Source organism: Phacochoerus africanus, chromosome 4, assembly GCF_016906955.1.
Source record: "Phacochoerus africanus isolate WHEZ1 chromosome 4, ROS_Pafr_v1, whole genome shotgun sequence".
In the NCBI taxonomy this organism is placed as follows: domain Eukaryota; kingdom Metazoa; phylum Chordata; class Mammalia; order Artiodactyla; family Suidae; genus Phacochoerus; species Phacochoerus africanus.
In genome coordinates, this window is record NC_062547.1 from 25,250,113 (window position 1) to 25,256,201 (window position 6,089).

Consider the following 6,089-nt stretch of genomic DNA (forward strand, 5'->3'; position numbering starts at 1 on the left):
ATGATAGCCCTGTTCCGGGTTTGTAGATAGCAGTCTTCTCATTATACCCTGAATGATGGAAAACAGAGAGAAACAAGCTTTCTCATGTCACTTCTTACAAGGACACTAATCTCTAACATAATCCTTAGTGGTGAAAATTTATGCTTTCTTCCAAAGATGAGGAATGACTCCAATAAGTGCATTCTTGCCACATCTGTTCAACCTTGTACTGGATGTCCTTGCCATGGCATTCTGTCTAGAAACATACTAAATAAATAAATAAATGAAATACTTTATTTGCAGATGACATGATTTTCTATATAGAAAAATCCTATGGAAGCCACCAAAATATTTTTAGAATTAATGAAGGAGTTCCAGATAAGAAGCTAAAAGACCCAATTTTATTTCACTAGCAGTGAACAATACAAAAATGAAATTAAGAAAACCATTCCAGTTATATTAACATCAAATAATAAAATACCTCCAGATATATTTTATATTCAAAGAAATGCATAACTTATAATTAACACTACAAAACATTGTTGAAGAAATTTAAGAAGTTCTAAATAAGTGGAAAGACAACCATGTTAATGGATCAAGTGTTCTCACAGACCTAAATGTAAGAATTAAACTATGAAACTTCTAGAAAAGAAGGGAAAGCACTGTGATCTTAAGCTTGGCAAAGTATTCTTAGACTTCAAAAGCGATCCAGAAAAGAATTAACTGATAAATTGGAATTCATCAAAATTATTTTTGTCCTTCAAAAATATCATTATGAAAATGAAAAGTTAAGCCACAAACAGAAAAACATTTGAAAATCATATATCTAATAAAGGACTTATGTGCAAAATATGTAAATAACTCTTACAACTCAATGAACACAAACAATCCAATTGAAAAATCATCAAAATATTTGAAAAGACGTTTGAGAAAATATATGAATGGATAATAAGAATGTGAAAATATGCTCACATTATTAATCATTAGGAAAATGCTAAATTTATAAAGAGATACAACTTTACACCCATTATAATGGCTACAATCAAACTGTTTTCTGAAACTAGTATTACTCCATTACTCAATCTGACAAAGTTAATCCACGAGAACTATAGGCAAATATCCCCTATTGTTCATATACGTAAAATCCTTTTCAATATTGTTGGAGAGAACACTGAAAAACTAGAACTATCATTCATTGCTAGTGAGAAGATAAAAATGGCAGAGACACTGGAAAATGTTTCTTTACAAATTAAACACTTATTTACCACAAACCTAGTAATTTCACTTGTAGGAATATAACCAAAAAAAAATTTAAATCTAAAGCCACATAAAAATGTGTGTGAAGGTTCATCACATCATTATTCCTAGTAGTCCAAAGCTAGAAACAACCCAATTGTTCATCGACTGAGAAAAGAGTAAACAAATGTAGTACATCCATATAAAGTATTCGGCCATGGAAAGGAACGAACTACCAATTCACACTACAGCTTGGATAACCTCAAAACCAGTAGGCTAAGTGATAGGAGCCAAATGTAGAAAAACTACAATGCACGATTTATATATTTCAGAAAAGGTAGTTATAAAGAATGAAAGAAAACTAGTGATTTCCTAGAGTTGGGTGTGGGAGTGTGGATTAACCGAGAAATGATGGCATGTACTAAGACTGCATTATGATGAAGGTTGTACAAATATAAGTTTAAATTATAACATTTTTGAAGTTTGCAGAAACTATTGCTAAATTCGGTGCATTTACACTTACCAATTGATCACTAATTGAAACAACTCACTGAGAAAATAAACTCAAAGAAAAATAAAACCTAATTTGTCCTTGTTCTCATGGTGGATTGCTGGAGGCAGGAAGGATACATACGTGACATTCTTTTTCCTTCTCTATGTACAGGCTTACTGTCTGCAATTCCTAGAAACTTTCCTCTTCAGTTCCAGGATTAAAGGTCCTGCAGGGAACCCATCTTTGACAGCAACAAAGTAACTAATCCAACAACAACAAAAAAGTTCTATTTCATTGCCTCTATGCCTACCTATATCTGACATTTGAGGCTACTTTCTCCTGTTGTCCTACTGTCATGGCCTCCTTTACAGATGAGGTTGAAGAAGAGGCAATGTAATATTTGTGGGCAAGAACCCAATTCGTGGAGACAGCCAAGTCCAGGATTAATCATTTTTAATTCTACCATTTACTAGTGCAAAGGCACTGAAACAGCTTCTTGACGTTTTTACCCACAGATTCCTCCTCTAGAAGTGGAGGTGATAATGCTTCCCTCATACAGTTCTTTTGAAGATTAAATTAGTTATTACCTGTAAAGAACTTGCCACAGTCTTTCACACTTCAAAATAAATCTGAAATATGACTACTTTTCACCTCTTCCTGAGTAATCTCCCTAATCCATGAGAGCACCATTTTCCCCTATGCAACTAAAATAGCTACTGAATTACCTCTCTGCTTCTCCCTTTTGCTTCCTATTAACTATTGTTCACCTAGGAGAAGACATTTCTAAGATGATGATGTCACTCTGCTGCTCTAAAATACTTTGGGGGTCTCCTACAAATCCCTATATTATCTGCCTCCCCACTATCTCTCTGGCCTCATTCCTACCAATATCCTCCTTGATCACTGAATCAATCTTACAATTCCTAAAACTCAGAGAATATCCTGCATCTTAAAGTATTTTCCCCTCTGGTTTACCTTTTTGAAATATTCTTCTCCTAGATAGTCAAAGAACTAATTCCCTCACTTCACTCAAGACAAATGACACCCCCCCTCAAGAATCCCTTTCCTGAACCCTCTAACATATCAAACTCTATCACCCTGTCCCTTTAACTTTATTCTTACTACCAAATAATATGCATTAACTTTTTTAACTGCTCGTAATTTTTGTCCCTTCTAGAATATAAGCAAAATGAAGAAAAGCCTCCCTGGTCCAGGAACTTCTGCATGACACACGAGTGGACAATAAAAAAAGAGAGAGAGAGAGTGAAAAGTCTTTTGTAATTTTATTGTACTTCTGTATAGTTGTATTGCTATATTTTGGGGACCTACAATAGTGCCAGGCACACAGGAGGCTCTCAATAAAAACTGTCTAATAATAAATCATAAACAGTAATACCTCAATATATTTAAATACTGTAATTGAATAAGACGAGGTAATCTGACTAATTATTAGCTAAAACACATAGCACTGCAATCAATTTCCTAATCATAATTAAGTGACTATTAAAATCCTCACATATCTTAATGGTCATTAAAAAAATCAAAACAAAAGCAAAAACACTTTCTATATCAACTGGATAACATGTTTCAAGATCATACAAGTACTTACATGAAAATTAAATGGAAAATAAATTCAATATTTTCTATATAAATTCATTACTGATTTATTACTATCTATTTCTGTTTCAGCATTAAACTTAATATATCTCCCTTAGGGAGCCTCAGAGATATTTTAAGACCACTACACATAATGCTGCTCTCTTAAGAAAATAGGAATTTATCCCTACGAACAATTAATCATGGCTTCCTGGAAATGTTGCACAGACCCAGTGTTCCCACAGCTATTCATCTTCTTCCTTATAAACTGCCTTGTTACACAGTTTAACTGTTTGCAACCTGAGCTTTCTACTATATATTTATTTTGTAACTACAGTAAAACCCTTCCTTAAAACACTATGTAAGACCCGAAAATTCAATCTCATAAAATGCTATGGGAATAAGAAACAAACTTCTGGTTGACAGAGATCCCTGTTTTGGCTACAGGATTTAAATCCTCCTTGATTTCTGGAGCCATTGTGGGGGAGGTTAATAATTTAAATACCCATAGTGATAATTCTAGGTTCCATGGGTAGGTAGAATCTGAGAAAGTTGCCTTTTTTTAATTGGTCCCAGGAGAATCCCATTAGGATCCACAACTGACCTCCGTGTGAACCTTGCTGGGTTATTTTGTGTTTCCACCTGGTCTTGCCAAACTTTTCTCCTTTTCTTCCTGCTGTCCTCCACCCATCCTTAAGAAACTTGTTTAGAGGATGGGAGACAACAGCCAACTGAACTACATCTAAATCTGTATTATAATAAAATCTTATTAAAAATTAAATCTGGCGTTGCCATGAGCTGTGGTGTGGGTCAGAGACACAGCTGGCATCCCGCGTTGCTGTGGCTCTGGTGTAGGCCGGCGGCTACAGCTCTGATTAGACCCCTAGCCTGGGAACCTCCATATGCCACGAGAGCAGCCCAAGAAATGACAAAAAGACAAAAAAAAATAAAAAATAAATCTTTTTAACATAATCAAACTTGGGGGGTGTTGGAGTTACCGTTCATGAAGTAGTTAACTTTGCCTATATAGCTATCATTTTACCTCCCACTAGCCAAGTACATCATCGCCAAATGGAGGGGAAATAAAAGAAACCAATTTAAAAAAAACTTACAAAAGTGTAAAAATACTCTTAGTAGTAGCCTCCAACCACCACATAGGTTCTGGCCCGGGTCTGACCTCAGCATCTTTATTGGCTGCTTTCTAGCCTGATGCGCTGTCTCTGCTTGACCACTTTCAGGAACTTGTGTCAGGCTCCTTGGCCACCACTGATGGGAACACTGTGCTTCATCCTTCCCCTTCTGCTAGGCGGCCCCCTCTGCGTCCAGGAGCCCCCAAGGGGGTCCTCTGCATCACAGTCTCCACTGACCTCTGCTCTTGCCCTCTTCAGGCCCCCCAGGCTCTTCTTCTAGTGGGCCACCCATTGCTCCCTCCTGTGCTGGAAGTTCTGGGCTTGCTCTTTCTCCCTCTGGGGCTTAAGCTTCGGCTTCTCTCTCTTGGCTGCCAGGGTGGCCTGTAGCTCCTCCAAAGTCCTGTGCGCCAAACCGCACAAGCAGCATATTCTCCTCCCCACCACCCTCCTGAATCATAATGACCTGTAGATTAACCAAAGCCCAGGTTCAGCCTCACTAGATAACTGCTGGCTAGCATTGTGCTCCCAATCGGGTTCTGCTTCCATAGCCCAAGACCATAGCCACCGGCTTACCCATGTCCTGGAGGTAGCTTATATTGGTGAACTTCTCCTGGCAAAGCTCCATCATTCCACAACATGTGCCCACGAGAATGATTTTGATGCTATAATGGCAGGAGTCCAGGTCCTGGGAGTAGGGACTGTAGCTGATGAGACGTCGCTGCTTGATAGTCTTCAGGTTCACCTTGAGTACGTTGATAGGGGAACAGACTCTGGAACGTGGTGGCCATGAGCTTCAGGTGCATGCCATGAAGGCCAAAGCTGCTCAGCACCAGGTGGGCACAATATAGCTCAAAGGTGTGGTGCTGGCCCAGCGAAGAAACCACAGTACATAACAGTGTGTACTTGCTGATCGAAAAGGTCGACTGAGGCTGCTGAGAAGCGCACTGGCTTAACATAAACATTGGTTTCCACTTCCTTGAAGACAGGTAGTATGTGGCCCAAAGGGTCCAGCCAGGAGTACACAATCCTTCAAAGAATTAGCAGCCTGTGTCTCTCTCAGCCGCTGCAGATGCAGGTTAAGTTTGTACCACCGCGAACGCAGCTGCCACGTCACGCCTGGGGCAAACACCCAGTGCGGCTGCGCAGCGTGGACCTGGGGGGTTGCGGCGCCGCGTGCCTCTGGGCGCATGCGTGCACTCCTGCGGTAGCGTAACCATCCTCCCTGTGGCATAACGTGGGCTCCTGCCTGAGGCCGTCGTTTCCAGCAGCGACCTGGTCACTTTCTGCACCATGGCGAAGAGTAGCAGGTAACCCACTGTGCTATATACACATAGAGGTTTAAAAATCTGAGAAAACTAAGATTTCTGTTTTCTGACTGGGGTTTAGGATGGGCTCTGTTGCGGAGAACAGGTAAGAGTGAAATAAAGTTGTGAAATAGGCATTACTGTTGGGAGGCTCGGAATCCCTTTGCCTTGACAAATGCTTAGCACAGATGCTTTCGTTTCTGATTACTTTTGCAAGTTATTCTGAATCCACACGCCCCCATTTTGCCCTAAGCAGCTGATGACACATATTCCTGGATGGGACAAAGTATTTCCTTTGGATTTTCACTCCTTCAAACTCTGGCCTTTGGCAATTTGTTCTAGCACAGAATT

The 6,089-nt window shown here is 39.5% G+C and overlaps 1 pseudogene; it reads right to left on the reverse strand.

Annotated features, from left to right (window-relative positions):
• Positions 1-4,589: 4,589 nt before the first annotated feature.
• Positions 4,590-5,665, reverse strand: LOC125124498 (suppressor of SWI4 1 homolog; annotated as a pseudogene).
• Positions 5,666-6,089: the final 424 nt, after the last annotated feature.